The following is a 12,175-nucleotide window of genomic DNA, read 5'->3' as shown; positions in this document are numbered from 1 at the left end:
CAGTTAGATAATTTAGGGGGGCTAAAAATTCTGACTTCAACTGTATATATATATATATATATATATATATATATATATATATATATATATATATATATATATATATATATATATATATATATATATATATATATATATACAGTTGAAGTCAGAATTATTAGCCCCCCTAAATTATCTAATTGCTTGTTTATTTTTTCCCCCAATTTCTGTTTAATAGAGAGAAGATTTTTTTAACACATTTCTAAACATAATAATTTTAATAACTCATTTCTAATAACTGATTTATTTTATCTATACCATGATGACTGTAAATAATATTTGACTAGATATTTTTCAAAACACTTCTATCCAGCTTAAAGTGACATTTAAAGGCTTAACTAGGTTAATTAAGTTAACTAGGCAGGTTAGGGAAATTAGGCAAGTTATTGTATAACAGTGGTTTGTTCTGTAGATTATCAAGAAAAAATATAGCTTAAAGGGGGTAATAATTTTGTCCCTAAAAAGGTTCATAAAAAATTCAAAACGGCTTTTATTCTAGCCGACATAAAACAAATAAGACTTTCTCCAGAAGAAAAAATATTATCAGACATCAACAGACTTCAACTGTACATACACATACAGTACACTTTGAACAATCTTAGGGTATATTAATTAATCCAAAATACAATTAATCTTAAACACATCTAATTTTCTTTCTAATAACTACCTAAAAGACAAAAATAAACTCAATAAGTCTTTTGTTTTGTGAGTTGGTATGTAAAAAAAATAAAAAAAATAAAAAAATCAGGCATTGCATGAACATCAAAGAGTATAATCTGAAAGACACTATAAAACGCTATCAGTTTCGTCATTAAAACCTGGAAATCTGAAGCTTTTTCATGACAGCGGTGGTTTGGCCTCAGAGGATTTGCTTGCGACCCCTCTCAATTTTCCCTTCTTCTGCTTTCAATAGGCCTCCAACAATGCGTGTATTGCCACTTAAATGAGATGAAACAATGAATAAATGTAATTAAGACATCCCTCAGGATGACGGAAGTGTAGGAGATGAAAAACTAATTGAAAGAACTTTAGATGCCTTTGGTGAAAAGTTCCAAAATTAATAGCGGCCTTTTGAGGGTTTAAATTCATAGAGCAGTAATGAATCTCAATGGCATTACAGAGAAAACGAGCGACTCTATCAGTCCATTAGCACAACATACACACACGCGCACACGCACACGCACACGCGCGCACACACACACACACACACACACACACACACACACACACACACACACACACACACACACACACACACACACACACACACACACACACACACACACACACACACACACACACACACACGTTTATCCACCACACACATAAATAAAAGAACACTGTCAAACACATTACTTTCAATAGGCAATGGCTATACTGTATTGTACACAGTGCTGCAAAGACAAAACAGCACAATTACTTGAGGTTAAATATTTAAAGCAGTCACCAACCCTAAGTTAAACTTTTGTGAATGTCTCCTCAAACCTTAAATTCAATTAAAGTTCATTTGTATATCGATTTTCACAATAGTTATTGTTTCCAAGTAGCAAATTGAGAAAAGTTAAGGTTATTAGTTACTATAGCTTTATTAGTACTAACTCTATATCTATCTATAATGTGGAAGTGAATATAATAAATGCTTTTGGGTGTGATGTTGACATAAACCCAATATAGTCATGTTAGCACCTATAATTTTAGATTCTGGATCCAAAAAATACTTTGGACCTATTTCATATCATCTTTCTGACCCTTAGAATTAACCTGAGTGTTTTTGCTAATGTACCTCTCTATTTAAATGACTATATTTGTGCTTTATAATTGTTTACACTAAAATGTGTGCACTTTGGTTGTTAATGTTTCTTAGAACACTATTTTAAGGCAAGCAAAAATATAAAGTATATACACAGAGTGGGGGGAAATAAGTTTTGAACATGTCACAATTGTTCTCAGAAAACATATTTCTAAAGGTGCTGTTGACTTAAAATTTTAACCAGATGTTGATAACAATCAAAGAAATCTATATATACAAAGAAAACAAAACTAATTAGATTACAAATGAAGTTATGTATAATAAAATGAAATGACGCAGGGAAAAAGTATTGAACACATGAAGAAAGGAAGGTGTAGAAAGGCAGTGAAAGCCCAGACAGCAGCTGAAATCTCTCAGTAGTTCTTCAGCAACCCTCTGCCCTTCCTCCCTGTAAATGAATATCAGCTGCTTCAGTCCAACATCTACATTAGCAGGAAGATGAAGATGAAACCAGGGTGGACATTTCAGCAAAACACTTATCCAAAACACAGCCAAGGAAACTCACAAAAGCTTTCAGAGAAAGAAAATCAAGCTGTAGAATGGCCCACCCAATCACCTGACTCCAATCCAATAGAAAATACAAAATAAAGATCAGATTTGATAGACGAGACCCACAGAACCATCAAGGTTTTTACATGCTGTTGAAAGCTCACACCTGAACAATGCATGTGACTTTATTTGCTACAAGAGAGACAACTTTAAGCCGCAAAAATGTCTTCAAAAAATAAAAATAAAAAGACAAACAGGTTTGAACAAGTGAAGATTAAGTGAATGATGAGAGAATTTTAAGTTTTGGGCAAACTATATCTTTAAATCTTTTGAATTTGTCAGATTTTCAGTGAATATTAAATCACTGAAATAACTGCAGCTTATTTAGTATTTATTTATATGTTTAACTTCAAACTAAAATAATTATCTGATTACTTTTCACATTAAAGGACACCTACTGTAGCTTACCCCTTTTTCCAGATTTAATATAAGTCTTTTGTGTCTTCAGAATGTGTCTGTAAAGTTTCAGCTCAAAACACCCATCAGATTATTTATCATAGCTTTCTAAAGTTTCTGTTTTATAGCTTTTAACAGCTTGTTGCTGTTTTCTTGTACTGGGCCTTTAAGGCTAGTCCTCCCCGCCCATCGTTCGCAGGTGCCTGTCAGTGTGCTTCACTCCGCCCTGTGGGAGGAAACCGCAGGACCCGGGAAAAACTCAGGCGAGCACTGGAAGACATGAGCTCCACACAGAAATGCCGACTGACCGGGTAGAGACCTGAATCAGAGGCATTCTTGCTGTGAGGCCACAGTGCTATCCACTGGGCCGCTGTGCTGCCCCATAGAGAAAAAGAGGAGGAGAGGGGGTGGAAGGGGGATTCTTCAAGAAGAAGATGACTACACGTTAAGATGGTTGGTTATTTATCCTTTAAGAATCATCTGATTGGTGGTTCGTACAATAGTTTGACTCGGTGCCAGCCGTGTCAATCATAAGCACGTGATCCTTTCGAAACTAGTTTATAAATAAACTTTACTTCACATTAGACAAATTGGTCAACATCCTCCAACCCTAGTGTCCATGTAAACCAGGGGTGTCCAAACTACAGCCTGCGGGCCATCTGCGGCCCGCAATCTGTTTTGTGGCGGTCCGCGAGGCTTTTTATAAATATCAATAGAATCTGGCCCGCTATACAAAAATGAATGTAATTCAACAAATAACCACCAAGTGACGCTATCACATGCATTCAATTAATCAATCTATCTATCTATCTATCTATCTATCTATCTATCTATCTATCTATCTATCTATCTATCTATCTATCTATCTATCTATCTATCTATCTATCTATCTATCTATCCATCTATCTATCTGTCTATCTATCTATATATCTATCTATATATCCATATATATATATATCTATCTATCTATATATATATATATATATATATATATATATATATATATATATATATATATAGTCAGAATTATTAGCCCTTCTTTTTTAAATATTTCCCAAATGATGTTTAACAGAGCAAGGACATTTTCACAATATGTCTGATTATATTTTTTCTTCTGGAGAAAGATTTATTTGTTTTATTTCGGCTAGAATAAAAGCAGTTTTTAATTTTTTATGAACCATTTTAAGGTATGAACCATTAAACAAAATTATTAGCCCCTTAAGTCTTCAGAACAAACCATTGTTATAAAATAACTGGCCTAATTACCTTAACTTGACTAGTTAACTTAATTAACCTAGTTAAGCCTTTATATGTCACTTTAAGCTGTATAGAAGTGTCTTAAAAAATATCTAGTCAAATATTATTTACTGTCATCATGGCAAAGATAAAATAAATGAGTTATTAGAAATGAGTTATTAAAACTATTATGTTTAGAAATGTGTGGAAAAAAAATATATATCTAATTTATATTTAGATACATTTATATTTATATATGATCCTATATTTAAACAGAAATTGGGGAAAAAATAAACAGGGGGGCTAATAATTTTGTTTAACTGTATATATATATATATATATATATGTGTGTGTCGGTTTGACGTATGTAAAATTTGGCCCGCGACAATGTTTTTTTTTTTTTTTTTTTTTGCATCTGGCCCTCGGCCCAAAAAGTTTGGACGCCCCTGATGTAAACAAACTCACTGTTAAGAATTATGATATAGCATAGAAAATAGTCAGATTAATTAAAACTATGTATAGATATGAACCTTAAACATGTTTTAACTACATAAGCACAAGTCTTTACTTTTCAAAAATACAAAAGAAAAAAATTTCAATTTATCAATCAGCTCACTTTAAATGTCGCTTAAATGATATTCTGTATTTTAGAAAAAAAAACAAAAAAAAAAACAATACTTTTGTGGTAACAGTTCTAGATTTTGCATCACGCAAGAAAAGCATTCATTTGAAACAAAAACCTCACAGGATATAAACGTCTACAGTATGCTGTCATTCTGAACCACTTTAATGCATTCTCACAGCAGATCTTCAAAAGAAAAGAGACCTTTGAACGTTCCAGTCGCCATCAAACTACTTTACTTCAAAAGAGCCAAGAAAAGCTGTTCTTCCGTGTTATGACCTCTTTAGGTTAAAAACTAAATCTGATTCAACAAAAATGTGTGTGTGCATGTGTGTGTTTACAGGCTGTTTATAAGGGGCAGTAAAAGGACAAAAGAGCTGGTGGGCACACAGAGCCACTAAATGCTTCACTCTGACTCCCAAAGAAACCCTTCATTGTCTTGAGTCTTCAAAACTCCCTCTAATCTCCTTGATCCCCCCAGTCTGAACCCCTGTGCCCGAAGCAAAGGTCAAAGGTCAGGATAGGGCAACATAGAACACGTCTCTAGTACAGAACACGTCTGTAATTCGGTTTACAGAGGTCGTGACCGAGCCACAGACACATTAAGTTTTGTGATAGCTATAAATTAAACCTAATAGGCAGTGATACCACCTCAATTGTTCCTTATTAATGAAACACACACAAACACCTCACAAACTCTCTCGCCTTCCTTTCTCCCTCAAACACAATAACACAAGAACGGTCCAAGTCTTTGTTGGCAGGCTGACGGTGCTAACAGTTAAAATGAAACAGCGGTCAGAGACACAGCGGATGGAAATCCTTCAGAGAAACCCATCCAAAGCTAATGAGGTCTGGGACTTTTAAGGTAAACAATGACAGGAATGTTGCTTAGGCCAAGTCTACCTGTTGTCCACAAGGGTGAGAAACTCATAAATGCCTTGAAATCTGTCACATCTTGTCCAAATGTCCTGAAGAAATGAACGAATGCCATATAGAACATGTAGGCACACTCAAAATACAAAAATACTATCCTTATTTAAAGTTTTGTATTGTATCTAAACTTTTAAATATGCTGGGTGTCCCAACACAAACCAATTAAGTTAAAGGTGCAGTAGGTGATTGTCTTCAGAAATATTTTTTGTTGTGCTGGTTGAAAGTCTCTTCACAGTCCAATAGTAATGATTACAGTAAATGATCTAAATGTGTTCAGGCTCGTGCACACATAGGGCTCAACCTGTGCAGTGCACATGCCCTTTTTAGTCTTGGATAGAAAGTGCCCTTCCAAAATGATCAAAAGTGCCCCCGCGACGCGACACACCCTCCGTCCCGCCCTTCAGTAGGCGCACGACAACACTGCTCTTGAGTACGCGCGCTCAACTCCCCCTTCCCCACTTTACAGTACACGCGCGACAACACAGCTGATCAGAACGCTGTGCGACAAAACCCCCCCATCCTCCACCCCCCCTCCCCTCAAAAAATGTATCCTGCACATGCCCTTTGGACGGTCTCTGCACGGGCCTGAATGTGTTTATATGTATTTTTATATTCTGGATAAAGCATAAAACAAAAAAATGTTTATCCAATTAAATAGAGTCGGACCGTCATCTCCCTTAATTCCGATAGGCAGGTCAGACTGTCTGTCAGCAAATGTAGATTCGCACTTCTGCGCATCTGTCCACGCAGATCCGCCATTAGCGCGTGCCTGTCTGCATCACAAACGCATGCGCTCTGAGCGAGCTGCGGGCCGCTCGCCGAGTCGGAGCCGGAAGCGCCGAAGGACAGCCGAGCTCGGGCCGATTACTATAAAGCCAGGCGCGGGTATAATTCGCCCTTAAAGCGGCCGCGCGGTAACGAGACAGACCGGGAGAAATCAAAAGCGGAATTGAAACTTTTAAAAACCTGAATCAATATTGGAGTTACTTTAGCATGCTGGAGGAAGGACGACACCATGGCTGAAGTATTACTGTGAGACAGGTAATGTTCTGTTTTGAAACTATTTTATGTTAGATTGTGTTGTTATGAATGACTTATATGCACAGACGTGTTGTTCAGCCACTGAAATCTCCCGGTGAAAGATTGATGTGATTATTTTCAGTTTCATAAGGTTCATTGACAGCATCTATAATGTAGATTTATATTTAGTTTAACAACAAAACACCAGTAAATAGCGCTATTATTAAGTTGCTTTTATATTCACATTGGGTCATTTTTGAACAATGATAGCCTTCCTTTACTGTTCACCATGCTACTGTGAATATTCGCTCTGAAATAGCATGTTAGTGTAGCAAAGCATTTCATGTAATTCCTGCAGGGCACTGGCACTAACTAACTGGTGAATGACATGAACTAGTGGGTTGTGTGTCGGCTGTTGTGACGCGGTGCGCGTGCTCGCGATTTCAGGGGTGTGTCTTTGAATCACAGTCCCTCCCCGCCGTCCAAAGATAATATGCTAAGCGGTTAGCATTTTGGCAGATCACCTACTGCATCTTTAACAAAGGGATTTCCTCCAACATCCACCTGAAGGAAACCCACACCAACACAAGGAGAACGTGCAAACTCCGCACAGAAATGCCAACTGAGCCAGCCTGGACTCGAACCAGTGACCTTCTTACTGTGAGGCAATAGTACTAACCACTAAGCCACCATGCCGCCTTCCATTAAGTTAATGTAACTAATTTAAATGGATTGAACATAAAACAATTAAGTTTCCCAAATAACACTCCAGTATTGCGTTATTTCAGCTTATTTTAAATAAGTCATTTAAACAAATCTAGATAAAATTCTATATAAAAATTCTTAAATAAAAAAAATATATATTTATTTTTTTAGACGAGTAAAATAATTTTTTTTCAGAAATTTTAAGTCAAAATTAAGTTTGTTTTTCCTTAATCTGCCAATGGGGTATATAACAATCTTGCTTTCGGATTGGAAAGTTTATTTGACATATCCCAACAGCAGATGTTTTCTATTCTTGATTTAAGGAAAAACTCAATAATAAATAAAATATTAAAAATAATAATAAATAATAAAAATAAAAAAAACTTAATTTTGATATATAATTAATTTTTATTGTCTAGAAAATGTAAGAATTTTGAGATTTTTTTTGAATTTGCATATATAGACCAATGTGGCCCAACCTTTTTATTACAGTGGACCGGTAAAAGCTTTACACCTTTACCGTGGCCCGGGGGTGGATGTATGTAGATTGTTAGGTGACCATCAACTGTTTTCTCAGAGGATGACAAGCTGATAAAACATTGCTGCAACTCTGTTGAGTTGTCTGAAGTTTTATTAATGGAGAAAATGAAAAAGCACTGGAATGTTTGGATGTTCTGTGCTACATATTATTGCCTGGACATTGTGAGTGTGTCCAGCCGCACACCTCCATTGGAAATAACAGAAAAGACGCAATATGTGAACAGCTCCTAAACCCGCCATCATTTACGATCTCCAGCAGTTGATCTTCTTCTTGCACAGACATGCTGGATTCACCTGATTTGTTGACAAATGGGTTGCAGATCCATTCCTTTGCAGTTCGTAGGTCCTTCACTAGGCTTTTTACCCATTGCAAAGAAACTTTCCAAAGACGTCTGTCTCTTTCTTGCTTACTGTGCTAGCTTGTAGGTTAAATTTAGGTGGTCAGATGACCGAGATGTAACCAAGAGAGTACATTGATTTATCAAAATAACAGATTTTTTTCAAAATGAAAGACTTAGATGCAGATAATAAATAAATTGGAATAATTAAAGATTTTTTTATGCAGCCTGGTACCAATTGACCCCAGGGGTTGGGGACAACAGTATATACATTTACAGTAGAAGTCAGAACTAGTTTTAATTTTTTTTTGAAGCCATTTTAAGGTCAAAATTATTTGCCACTTTAAGCTATATATTTCTACAGAACAAACCATCGTTATACAATAACTTGCCTAATTATCCTAACCTGCCTAGGTTAACCTAATTAACCTAGTTAAGCCTTTATATGTCACTTTAAGCATTTAATAATCCATTGATCGTTTCATTTGTTTCAATTGTTCTATTTATACACAAACTGAAAAGGTTTAAAGACACAAAAGTTTAATTTTTATAAGGAAAAATAATAATTGTCTGCACGGAAGCAATAAATTGATCAAAAGTGTTTAACGTTACATAAAGTTTTTTAAAGGAACACTCTCTTCATTTTAGATTAAATAGGTATTTTACAACTCCCCTAGAGTTAAACAATCTTTCGTTTCAGTTTGTGGTACACATTTACTACAGTGGCGCAGTAGGTAGTGCTGTCGCCTCACAGCAAGAAGGTCGCTGGTTCGAACCTCAGCTCAGTTGGAGTTTCTGTGTGGAGTTTGCATGTTCTCCCTGCCTTCGTGTGGGTTTCCTCCGGGTGCTCCGGTTTCCCCGACAGTCCAAAGACATATGGTACAGTTGAATTGGGTAGGCTAAATTGTCCGTAGTGTATGAGTGTGTGTGTGTGTGGATGTTTCCCAGAGATGGGTTGCGGCTGAAAGGGCATCCGCTGCGTAAAAACTTGTTGGATAAGTTGGCGGTTCGTTCCGCTGTGGCGACCCTGGATTAATAAAGGGACTAAGCCGACAAGAAAATGAATGAATGAATGAATTAATTAATTAAATAATGTTTGGTGCGTAAAGGTGTTTTTGGAACTTTATATGATTACAGATGAATCACTGAAGTCACATGGAATGTTTTGACAATGGTTTTGGTTCCTTTTCTGGACTTTGAACATCTTATTGCTGTTTTGTGAGTGTCAGAGAGTTCTTGGATTTCATCTGTAACATACAGTAGGTCTCAAACTGAATTCCTGGAGGGTCGCAGCTCTGCACAGTTTTGCTCCAACCCTGATCAAACACTGCTGATCTAACTAATGAATGTGTTCATGACTCTTTTGAATGCCTTGCTTACTTGGATAAGCTGTGTTTGATAGGGTTGGAGAAGAGCTATGAAGAGCTGCGGCCCGCAAGGAATTGAGTTTGCGACCTATGATCTAAAGTAGTCCTGGAAGGCAGGTGTCCTGCAGATTTTAGCTCCAACTTGCCTCAACACACCTGCAAGGATGTTTCTAGAAAGCCTAATAAGAGTTAGATCAGCTAGCCGAGGTGTGTCTGATTGGGGTTGGAACTAAACTTTGCAGGACACCGGCCCTCCAGGACAGAGCTTGAACATGCCTGATCTAAAGAATATTTAATTGTGTTCTGAACAAAGGTCTCAAGGGTTTAGAAGGATATTGGTGCAAGCAATTAATAACAGAATTTCCTTTTAGGGTTAGCTAACACCCAAGGTATTCATGAAAGTAAAAAATACCCATTAATAGAAAAGTTATTTTTTGACCTTGACTTCAAACTAGTCACTTTTGAGGTTGTAAATGTTGCCATCTAGCAGTTTGTTTAGAACAGAGCTATTCAAATATCTCACCGCACTACTGTTATGTTATGTCCAATACACATTAACACATGATAACATCTAAAGATAACCCAGCAGAGACATTTTCTGGGGTGCGCAGATAAACACTGCTCCGATTGGGCTGTCTAAACAGTCCAGCAACATTAGCGCATGTGCTCAGTCTGACTCATTCAACCACTTTATCTCCAAACTAAAACCCAAATAAACACGTGAAACCCCCCCCAGAGACTATATTCTTATCAACACCATTTTTTATATAATTATATTGACATTTTTCTGGTTGTTTGCATGGCATATAAGTCTGAAATCTTCATGTCTCGCAGGTCAAAAAGTCGAAGCTCAACATTTGTCAGACAAATAAAACAAACATCGACGACACCCCGCTGTCCGCAAACAATCCGGACAGAGCAGACCTGGATATTTTCCTATCGTGTCTCTAGAGGCGTTGCTTTCGGGCCTCCATAAATACACACAGGATGTCATTTCTCAGCAGGCCTGGGATCAGATCGACCTCTTTACATGGTCTGTGGTGGCTGAAGTTTAATTCTCTTTGTTTGATGGAGAAGGACGGCAAAGTTTGAGGAACGTTCTTGTTATTTTAATGAAGGAACAATGTTTGAAAACTAATTACATTAACTATAACTATATCTTCATCACAATCACAGTTTCAGTTGCTAAAAATTGCAGAATTTTAATTTCTAGTTAAAAGCAAAAAAGAAAAGACATTTGGTGTGGCGTTTTTGAGTCAGTATGCATGAGTTCTGAACAAATATAGTGTTGTTTTAATGGGTTGTTTCAGTTGGTGGATGAATAAATCTTGATTAGAGGATTTCTTGGGCTAGAGAATAAATAAAAACACTAATCAAACTAAAGATTGATCATTAGATATACTTGAAACAAATTATGTTTAAAGACATGCACTAGAGCCAGTGGTAGATTCCAAAAGAAATGTCTCAGACGGTATCTGTTGCATGGCGTGAGATGATCTGCTGACTTAACAGATAAAAATTAGAGACTTAAATACATACCAAGGATACAGTCTGTGACAAAGTTATGGTATAAGAAATTGGAGCCATATAGATATCTTATGGAAAATAGATATTGTTACAGATGTTAGATATACTGTACAGATGTTCTGCCATGTGATGGTGATGAATTATTGCTGATATAAACAGACAGAACTATTATATTGGCCAGTTTGCCACTTTGCCAATTATTTAACGCTTAGTATATCACTATATTTAACCATAATGTATTTTCTTTAATAATAGCAACATATAATGTAAGTGCAAAAGGACAAGACTGTTTCACGTAAACAAAATGTTTTAGAAGATCTATAAATATTGAATATCTCATATAACTATAACTATGTTTAGTTTTCTATGCTAATCTATCATAATTCTTTTAAACACTGTTAAAAGTTAAACATTTTCTGTATCTTGTATTAAATTCATTCATGTATTTAACTTAAAGTTCACAAAATGCATAAAAGTATTCTACATTAAAAATAGTATAAATGAAATTAGATAGCAAAAAGGCTAATTGTATTCAAATTTCTAAAGCATCATGTGATACGGATTACTGGACTATGCTGAAATTTTACATGACAGAAATGCAGTTTAGTTATATATTTATTAAAATGAGAAAAAGGCAAAATACTATTGAATTTTGATCAAATAGAAATTGACAAAATTTATACTACCGGTCAAAAGTTTAAGGTCAGCAGGATGTTTACATGATGTTGACATCTCCTGCTCACCAAGGCTGCAATTATTTCAACAAAAATACAGTACAAATTGTAAAATTGTGAAATGTTATTGCACTATAAAATTACTGTTCAAAAGTAGTCTATAATTTAATTTAATGATTTATTACAATGATTTTAATGATGTATTTTCAGCTTCATTATTCTTCAGAGTCCCATGATCCTTCAGAAATAACTCTAATATTTGTATTATTATTATTATTATTATTATTATTATTATTATTATTATTATTATTATTATTATTATTATTATTAATGGTAATAGTAATAAAAGCAATAATGACTTGAGTAATAATTTCATTTGAAACTACATACAATAAGTAATAAATATATATTTAATAAAT

At 35.4% G+C, this 12,175-nt stretch overlaps 2 protein-coding genes and 1 long non-coding RNA gene across 21 annotated transcripts in view; 2 read left to right on the top strand and 1 right to left on the bottom strand.

Moving 5' to 3' along the window:
- Positions 1-12,175, bottom strand: part of sema6ba (sema domain, transmembrane domain (TM), and cytoplasmic domain, (semaphorin) 6Ba) — a 269,128-nt gene that overhangs the window by 125,151 nt on the left and 131,802 nt on the right.
- cactin overlaps positions 1-12,175 on the top strand; it is a 465,667-nt gene that overhangs the window by 408,516 nt on the left and 44,976 nt on the right. The gene's annotated exons all lie outside the window — the stretch shown is intronic.
- On the top strand, positions 4,442-11,612 carry LOC147846508 (uncharacterized). The gene is made up of 3 exons (XR_015479269.1): positions 4,442-5,758; positions 7,150-8,918; positions 9,246-11,612. It is a non-coding gene; the product is annotated as an uncharacterized LOC147846508 (long non-coding RNA).

The sequence above is a fragment of the Danio rerio genome, chromosome 2 (assembly GCF_052040795.2).
Source record: "Danio rerio strain M-AB ecotype USA chromosome 2, GRCz13ab, whole genome shotgun sequence".
Taxonomy (NCBI): Eukaryota; Metazoa; Chordata; class Actinopteri; order Cypriniformes; family Danionidae; genus Danio; species Danio rerio.
The sequence above is the reverse complement of the archived record's forward strand: the minus strand, read 5'-3'. Positions and strand labels throughout refer to the sequence as shown.